Raw genomic sequence first — 10308 nt, 5'->3', positions numbered from 1 at the left:
GACTGTGCCAGCTTGGCTTCTGCAAGATACTGCGGGTTTCCTAAATCCTGGCTGGAAAACAACTTTTATGATTGCAGAGCATAACTAATGCCTTCTAATACTTTCTTTGCAATGAGTAGCAAAATCCAAGCAAATGCAGGAGTTAGTTCCTGCAGCAATTCCAGATCCTGGCAGACTCTCCTCAGGACCTCCTGGCTTCTTTTCACTGCAGTAAACTGCATCTTTGAAAAGAAGGACAACAGGTAGTCCTTTTAACTTGAAGCTTCTGGAGGGTTTAGAGGGATTGTTCCACAGTCTCAGAGCTCAGAATAAGAAGGCTTGTCCATATCTTTAAAGCCTCTATTATGTTATACTTTGTACAGCCATTTATTCTTAGGAGCTCACTATTCTTGTAAAGTCTTTCTTACTGGTAATTTAGATATTATTCTGGACATTCCATTGGTGTCATTATGGGTCTTGATCTACTTTATGTCTATGCAGTCTCCAGGCTCTTCTTTTGTAATTAGAAAATGTTACTTTTTTTAACAAAATTGCAAAAATAGGATCAGGTCAATCTTGTGTTACACAGACCTGTGGTAGAGTGATGCTCCTCTCCCTGCCCTGTCCCTGAGGACATCCAGGTGGATCAGCAGTAACAGTACACCTGTTTAGAACTCCTCCAGCAATGGCAGTTCTAATATGATTTTCCTTTTCATTAAATAGCTACAGTATTGTGATTGCAAAAAAAAAGGTCATCTTGGCTGTCAGAATTATTGCATATTCTAGTTACAGGTTCTTGCTACAGTCTATTTAATTCCTCTGCCAAAAAAAATTCTATTTTTTATCACCTCCAGCCTTTGCCAGTCCAGAGTTTTCCATATTTCCTATATGTGTTCAAATTAATAAGTGTAGGATTTGCTTTAAATGCCATAACATTAAAAATAGATATATTGAACCTTGCTGAATTTCACATTATTTTTAATTCTCTGACTTGCACGGAGATCTCTGGCTTGGGAACCTGTGAATAGTATGGACAATTCATTCTTCACACTGTCCAAGAGCTATGGATTTAATCCTACACATGGCAAATTTGTCAAATTAAGAGATTCTTCAGTTTTGTTCTGGTTGCTGCTGGTGGGAAGCAAATAGAGATGGAAAACCCATCCATCTGACTAGGAGCTGGCTCCAACCTCCAAGATGTAGGTAACAACCACAAAAGTAGGTGATGGTGACTGCTGCAGGGAAAGCTGTAAATCAGGTTTTGTTGTACACGAGTTTCTTGGTGGGACAGTGCATGAGCTCAGCAGCTCTGCTGCAAATGCAAAATGAACCCAATGTACAAAATTAATGCAATGCACTGAATACCCACAGCTGTATATACACATCTGTTCTGCCCAATTCATGCAAAGAGCAACTGAGCTCATATCAACAGGGTATACATATATTTATATATATGGGTTCATATTAACAGGTTGGTCGCTGACACTTTCACTCCAAATATTGGGCTGAACACAGAATACAATAAACCCTAGTGCACTCTGAGACAGCAGGAGTTCCCCAAGCAAGTGTACCCTCATACACCACATTACAGCAAAAGTAATTATTGAATTTACTCTGCAGAGCAACTGTGATAAATAATTTTAGTCCTTTAGTTACTCGCTTTAAAGAAGCCACATAAATAATTACTGATTTACTGACAGCGATTTAGTAGGTCTAACAACCCAAGATTAATAACACCCTCTTGGGCTTGTTTTCTGGAATAATAGCTTAGGTGCCATTTCTAAACATTATATATCTTTATCTTGGACTCTGATAACTGCCAGCCCATCCTGATCCAGGGAGCTATGAACATGCAGCTAAAATGGAGATTTCTTTTACCTCAGTAAATCTCTTCCCTTTAGTGCCTGTTTTTGCAATAGTCAGGATTCTAGTGAGGCAATCTTAATTTATTAGTTTAATCTGGGAAATTAGTTGCTGTAGGGTTTGGTTATACAGATCAATGGACAATAAAAAACATTTTGACTTGAGTGAGATTTCTTTTCCTTTCGCAAGGATGCGAAGAGAATACTGAAAACATTTTGAGTATTATTGTTTTAGAGACTGAAATTCAAATACAAGGTCATTCAAAAGAAATATTGCACTGAAATCTCTGATAAAGGGAAGTTTGCTTCTACTCAGCTATAGCTGCCTGCAACTGCATAGAGACACAACACATTAGAAGTTTAAACAAGTAACAACTCTTATGTTAGAGCATCCCCTCCAAATATTATCATAAATTGTGTTTCAAAGCAAAAAAAAAGGAAACATTTTTCAAGGCTTCGAGCTGATTTAGGAATTTAAGTTTCATCATCAGGGACATGGGGCCAAAACCACATAACTGTATCTTCAAAAGCATTTTCTGAAAGTAATTGGACTATAGTTGCTCTTTGAACGTTTTGCTAGGTCTCCATTTGCATCTGAGGAGTTAAGCATGTTTTAATGCCTGTGCCTATGTGATTTAGACTTTAAGAACTGCTCAGTGCCTTTTACTACTTGGGCTTCCAGCTGCCCAGTCACTTATGAAAGCAGGATTTAGCTGTTCAAATCCTTTAGACCTTGTGGTGCTTAGTGCAATGGCACGAAAAAAATTGAACCTGGGTGCTTAAGTGCTTAAGTGCTCAGCAGCACGTTATAAAATGCCTACATAGGCTAGGCTTGAATTCAGTTTAAGACAAAATCACATAAGTGCCCATGGTGTTTATTGAATAGGGTGCAATTAGTGTATAAAAAAAATGATCAAACACCTTTTATATTTGTGCTTTTACTCTAAAGGGTTTTGTAGAATTTAGAGGGCTTTTATAGCTTTAGCTTCCACCTCAGTATATTTGAGTGTAACATAGTCTTTAATTCTTTTCCCCCTTTTGTTTAGTATAGAGATGAAAAGCAGGGACCTGTTGAATGAGTTGAAGAATCTCCACTACTACTCTGACACTGGACTGCTGTGTAACTTGTGTGTTTTGGTTGCTTTAAGTTAAGGTATTTTCCCTGAAACATCATTTTCTTCATGATGAAACACAGTATGAGGAGGAAGTTGCACTTCAGAGCAACCTGGCAACAAAACATTGGTTTTTTCACCTCAGGTTTTCTCCTAATGTCCCTAATGCATTCATTAGAGAGACAATGGGTCAGTGTGGCACAGAACCAGAACAATATTCACACCAGGAGGTGTGAAAACACAATATTGAGACAGAGAATGGAATTCTTTTCGTGCATGGAATAGAAATAACCTGAAGATACATTATCTGGGTTTGATTTCCCCGAGTATTTTTCCCCCTCTTCTTACATTTCCTTTCAGAAATTGCATTTCTGTAGACAGACCAGGCTGCCCTACTGGGTTGTGGGGGTTAAGATTGTTCTTTTTGGTTGTTGATCTTCCTAAAGCTGATTTCTTTGAAAAAGTCACAAATGTCCAAGTCCTTCTGTTGACATCCTGACATTTGACAGCAGGACTGGTCTGGATTTTCAGTTTGTAGCTAGTTTGAAGATAAAAAAAGTCTGATATTTGAGCCCAAATAGCTCAGATTTTCAAATCTACAAGTTTAAAGGTACATATTGATACATATCTGTGTGCATACAGAGATCTCTAAAGAGTAGCAGACTTGCTTCTGACTTACAATTTGACTTATAGCTGGGAGACAGGAGTTCAGTTGAAATAGACAACTAAGGTTATATTAACTCAATAAAAAATGTAAGTTCTAACTCAAAAAATCCAGCATCTTTCAACAGAAGTCGAGTGATTTTCTCATTTTTCTGGACAACTTCTCTCAAGAGTTCATTACTCTTCCTCGATTAAATCTTTTCTAATGATTTCTGCCTGAATGAGAAGCAGAGAAATGGTAGTCACAAATCAGTCCTTAGACAGATTCTGACAGCAATGTGTATAACTCATTTACGTTCAGCTGGATATGTCTTTGATTCTTCTTCTAAGGGAAAGGGCTCCAACAGCAACAAATATCCTAAGGGTGTAAATTCTAAGAAGGAAACTTCTATCTTGTTAGAGCTGGCAGTAATTAGAAAATTGGAAAAAAATGTTGCAAGTTTATCAGGAATAAATGTCATAGTAAAAAAAGGGAACCGGTGTAATAATGCTAAACATTTAAGTTATTACAGTCCATTTATCTCGTAGAATTTATTTAGCTGGAGGAGAACAAAAGGCAACTTTTGCCTCTTTGTTGTATTTTTATAATTGGAGTGTATAAACAGTTTGGTCTGTGACTTGGCCCACTTGGAATTGAGTGACAGGCACCTTCTGGCTTGAGTAGAGTGACTTAGGAAGATTATCCTAGTCCAGACCAAGTGCTACAGAAGCTTTTTGATGCAATCAAAGCTTCCAGTGAAAGTTACAGGCAAATTTTCAGTTTATCCAAAGGATACTATCACATTCCAGCCTCAAGCAGGGTGCTCATGCCTGTACCTAACCTTGCCCTTTGCTTGGCTTTGCAGGCACACATGTTACCAGGCAGGGGGGTGAGAACCTCATTGCAGTGGGAACAGAACATTTCTTGTTCTGGAATGGACAGATCTTCATTTTGTGGTGTGTTGGCATCTTAACTTTATTTAGACTGAAACAAAAATTAGAAAACAGAGGTGGCTGTTACTCCAGCTGGGATGGTGGAGTTGAGTGGTATCTTTTCAGCATCATGGTACTCAAAGGATGCTCTTTTTGCTGGGAGGAAGAGAAGGGCTCAGCCTCCTCAGCTCCCTGAGCAAACCTTACAGAAAATTAAACATGTGCTAGGTGCACACCAGCACCTTCCCTCAGTTTGGCCTTCCAGACAGAAGGGAGAGAAAAATATTCCTTTTCCCCTCAGCCACCTTTCATTTGTTGTTTTTCCCTTTTATCTACTTTTCCTCATAAGGCTGATTGTAAATACTGCCTTTTCTGACAGAGAACTGGGCTGCTCTGAGCAAGATAACAAACGTGCTCTTTCTCCCACTTTCCTTATATAAAATAACATTTCTTATTCTATTTGCTTTGCTGCCAGCTCTTATCTGTAATTTGGATCATAAACCAGGACTGTCTTTTTCCAGGAACACTGAATAATATAATGACTGGCAAACTGTGAGGATATTTTTCTTTATTAGTTTTTTTTTTCCTGTTGTTCTGAATTTATTGATGTTTCAAAATAGATTTGGTAACTATTCATACCCTATAGAAAAAGCAGAAACAAGAACCTTTTATCCTCTTCATTTCTGGATGCTATGTCATCTTGTTTTCCAGTGTTGTCTTTCCCTTCTTTATTGAAAATTAGAGATGGATTTTTTTCAGTAATATTAATGTGAGTCAAGATCTGATCCAAAACTTACTGATATTAGCACCAAAAATTTTGGTCATCTTCCGCTGGTGCTGAGTACAACTGGGAATGTTACTGTATGGTGAGGGAATCAGGTCCTTGGGAAGGATTCCTGACCTAGGCTCTGCTTAAGAATGACTTCCAAAAGAAGATATTCAAATGTTCCTTCAAGACTGATATTAGCAGTTCTGAAAGGGACCACACAGAGAGCTGGCTCTGTGCAACAGGTGCCAAGGAAAAGGGTGATTAATAAAAATAGATTATAGAGCCACCTCCAGAAACTGCTCTTACTAGTCATGGTGCCAGCACAAGGACCAGCAAGTAAAGTCAGGGAGAGATGTAGCACAAAAGAAAGGTTTTACTGCTCACTGTTCACCAAGTTTATGTACTGCCTTTTCACATCCATCCTACTGACCAGCCAGGGGACCAGCTATTACTCTGTTTATGCAACCTTGTTTCCTGCTGGCCCCTAAACACTGCTGCCATCGAGAGTATTATTTGTATATATAATAACAACAGTGAATAGCAAATAAGCACAGTAAATACTGTACAAGAAACTGCTCAAGAGAATACTTTTCACAGATTAGGGCACAGTTTACTGTTCTGTCACTAAATCTCCTGATATGACTCCAACTGCTAAAGGGAAGTGAATGAATTTTTGACCGAGGTGTGTTGGGGTTTGCTTTTGTCATCCAGTAGATCCATCAAGGCCTTCCTGTCATGCTTATTATTGTGGTGCTTGCCTCCTAGAACAGTCAAATTTAATTCCTTATTGACTGAGGCCTAAGGAGGACTAACAGGAGACCAGGAAAGTCAGGATCACTGCTACCAGCTGCAGGCAATGAGTCCAACCAGTGGTAGGAGGTACTGACCTGGGGCAAGTTGCTGATTAAAAGCTGCTTTTCTGAGAGAGCCCTGACATAACGCTCAGTAAGGGCCTCTATTTCTCTTGAATGCCAATGGAATTATTAACAAGAAAATCAATTTTAAGTGCTGCTTCCAGTTTGGGTTTCCATGGAGACTGCTGACCTACTGTTGGAACAAGGCAAGCTTGGGGGGCAACACCTGTCTGGGCATAGGCTGTGACTTGGATGAAAATGCAGCAAATTACAGCTGTGTGTATCTGAGGCAGGGTTTATCCAGATGTGGTGAATCTCAGGGTCAATGGTTTTCTTCTTCAGATAAATCCTTTTTCCCTGCACCCTTGCAGGCTATGAGATAGCAGAGAAATTAAGCTGGAGATCAGTGACAAGAAACGTTCAAGCAGATCCTGCCTTGAGTCAAGGACGTAAAACAGGGCCTGGGCAAAGCCACATTCCCACAGTCCACTGCTGGGTTTTGAGTGGCAAAGGGTGAAATAACCTTCATTATGGGAATCTATTCATTGCCTGCTGCCAATTCACCCTTTGCATGGTGCTGTGATAGCACAGAACTGGGCCCAGTGACTGTGCTCCTGCCTGAGCAGGGCTTCAGAAACTTGTGGGGCAAACAGTAATTTTTACACTATTGCTTAGAGAAGCAGTTCTATTAAATTCAAACCAGCTACTTCTACGTTCATGCCCTTGATCTGTCTGTGTGGGGAAAACACCTTCCACAGAAACTGGTGTCTTCAGAGCCCCAACGTCCCTCACCTGCCAAGTTAAACTATAAAAGTAAATCAGGCAGCGAGAGGTGGTGCTGGGCAGCAGCTGCCAGTCCGAACACCACACCAGCCCAGAAGAAAGCAGGAGGCCCAGAACACGAGCCAAAAAAGCAGAGGGGAGGTAAGGACCCGAATCAGAGCCCTCAGCAGGGCTGCAGTTGGGTTTTAGCTGCCTCAGAGTCAGCCAGAGACGGGTCCTCAGGTGGCACCAGCTCCGTAACTTAATTGGTGCCAATTCACAGCACTTCAGGATCTCCTTCACAGAGCGTCTGGGCTCATGGAGAGCATGTTTTCAGAAAGCTCTTGGCCAGAGATGGATTTCTGTAAGTGAGTGTTTACAAATAAACCACTTACCACCTGGGCTCTACAGATAGCCACAGATTTCTGTTTATCACAGAACCTCATCCTCCCCAGCCAGGCAGAGCAACGCCAGGTGCCGATGTTAGAGGGAAAATGGAAAATGTAGGCAGTGCAGAAAGGGACATTTACAGTATCTGATGAAAGTGCTGGCAAGACCAAGGCTGAAGAGTTAAATGAGCTAAAGAGGTATTTATGGGAAGGGAAGTAAGCAGCTTGAAAGAATGAAGAAGGAAACAAGAGCTGTGAACTTATTTGATTACCACAAACAGAGACCAGCTGCCTCACACATCCCAGACAAATACAGTTTGACTTGCAATTAATTTCATTCTATAAAACCCACCATCTGTAGGGAAGAAAAAGCAGAAGGTAAAAGTAACATAACATCTTCCCTATGCCAGTCCCAAAAATTAATACTGAAAAAGCAGCAGTACCTATAGATCACATAGGAGGCAATTGCCTGTATTTTGGGACATCTGCTCTAGTTTCACTTGAATAGATAATGCCAGATAAGTAAAACAGAAGAGATTGGGGAATGACTACACAAGTGACAAAACATTGTTCTTAAAGGCTTGTGGGAGGCACCTAGTGGTAGTGATGCACTTTAAGAATGTTAATTGCCAGATAAACAAGATAACTGGAATTCGTGAGTTTTAAATGTGTTTATTTTTAAGTGTCATGAACTAAAAGTACTATTCAAACTGAAAATGCAAAAAGTATTAAAAAATGTTTTGCAACTAAGAGTCAGATTATAACTTTAGGTTTCAAATTGCTAAAAGAAGAGGTGCTATCCATGTATGCAGTTAAAACAAGGGGTCATCCCTGGTGCTCTGCAGAGAAAAACAGTTACAGAGCTGGCATAGTCCTGGTGCTTGTGTCTGATTTAGTCAGAAGCAGAGACATACTGGTTTTACAGATGATGTGTTGTGAGGTCCTGGTTTTACAGATGATGTGTTGTTATGCTTTAGTATCACTGTTATCATGTATGAGAATTTTGTTGTTCTCTGGCAGGAATATCTTGAAGGAGTGTGAGGGATTTTGGCCATGACAGTAAGTGATCAACTGTGGTTTTTGGGGAATTTCTTGTTTAGCAGAAAAGCAAATATTGCTCCTCTTGGCACTCCCCATCACCCCTGTCCCTCCCAGGCAGGTATCTCTGTTCCTCTGAAAATGGGGGTTATTGTGCACTCTGACCATCAGCAGGTCCTGTGTGTGCTGTCCTTTTTGCACAGATGTTTCTTGACTGAAATCAGATATTTTTGGCCAGGATCCCGCTGTGCTGGCAGCTGGAGGGAGTTTGAAGATGTGTATATGCAGTGTGTACACCACTTTCATAGACAAAGTGGGTTGCTGCCTGTGACTCTTGGCTCAAGTAAATAAGGCTGCAGCCTGTCTTTGGACTGCTCATTTTTGCATGGCAGTTTCTGGAGCTGATTTTTGTTTGTTTATTTGTTTGGTTTTTTTTGGGGGGGGGTTGTCTCATTTTGGGGAGGTTTTCCCCCTTAAATTGCATTTATAAGTTCTTATTTTCTCATTGGGAAAGTGCAATGTTTCACAAATTGTAGTGCACAGAAAGAAAGTAGAGCTTAGCTGTTTTGAGCTTCCTGATGTGCCTTTCTCTTAGTGCCATTACTGAGGCTGTTATCTGAAAAAAAAAATAGCTCTATTAAATGAAAAGCTTTGATATGGAGGAAGAAGATTATCTGATATTTCTTTTCTTGTTAAATTATTGTACTGATGCACAGCCAGAAGGGACTGCATTTTTCTCTCACAAAGAACAGTTAGATGTTCATAGGACCAAACATTTCCTTAATGGGAAGATATTATTAAAAGTTGCTCTACAAAATGTTTGTCATTATGAGTTGTGGCGAATGTAAGAGTTACAGGGCTGGTATTTCAGGGAGTCTGCAGGCACACACGAGCTCTGCAGGAGGATTTAGGTGGTTGAAGGAAGAGAGCAGCAGAGTGGGATGTGGGAGAGGGAGGAATGATGCCAGGGCTGGGGAGCCCACTCAAGGTGGGGAGCGTTGCTTCAGCCTGAATGCAGAGCTGCTGTGGCTGCAGGAAACAGGGCTCAAGGGCTTTTCCTTGCCTCAGGCTTTCTCACAGTTGCCTTTTGGCAAGTCTTGGTGTGCCAGCACGTGTGGGGACTTCTGTGAGACCTCTAAGTGCTGCTGTCAGCCAAGCCCCAGAGCAGAGGTGGGATTGCACAAGGCAGCAAGTGCTGGGCTTCAGACTCCTCAGTGTGGGTTTGTGGTGCCTCCTCCTTTCATGGGTCTATTCTGTTGATAGACTGGAAAATAAGTTTGATTTCAGAAGTTTGATTTCGATGGCCACGGATTCAAAGAGGAATTATTCACAGAAGTGACTGTTTTGAAGTCCTAGCACAACTATTACCCTTCCCTGTCCACTGAAATCCTCCTAAACGGCTCCTCTGATCCAAATAATCTCTGCTCTTAAGATGGCAGAGCACAGCATGAGTTATTTTATTTTGTGTCCTGTGTTGGGTGTCTGAGGCACACTACTCAGCAAGTATAAAATAATAACTGATTTTGACAGAAATGCCTTACACACTGGAGGATCTTCAGGCAACCAGAATGTGGCTTTCACACATTTTTTTCCAACTACACTGTAGAACAGAATGTGAAAATCCAGATTTCTGACATTCTGGGTGATTCCTGCTCCCCTGCTGAACAAAAAAGAAAAGCCCACACTGCTGCACTGGGGTGGTTTTTGTCTGTGACAAATGCACTGACATGACTTCTTCTGTGATTATTCTTTTTCCTTAATGGGTTTGAGGGGAGAGGAAGTTCCTTGGCAGTATTATGGAGAGAAGCAGCAACTACACTGTGTAGAGAGGAGACATAAGTCATGTAATACATCTGCAGCCGAGCTGTAGAACAAAATGCTGTGCTCTCCCTCTCCCCTGCAAGGTGTAAGGGATGCAAATTCCACCTCCCAGGAGGCTGTCTCTGGTTTTAGCTGGGAGAAGGGCAC

Source organism: Manacus candei, unplaced genomic scaffold, assembly GCF_025592945.1.
Source record: "Manacus candei isolate 608988 ecotype Guabito, Panama unplaced genomic scaffold, ASM2559294v1 h1tg000103l, whole genome shotgun sequence".
Lineage (NCBI taxonomy): Eukaryota > Metazoa > Chordata > Aves > Passeriformes > Pipridae > Manacus > Manacus candei.
Note: the sequence above shows the minus strand (reverse complement) of the source record.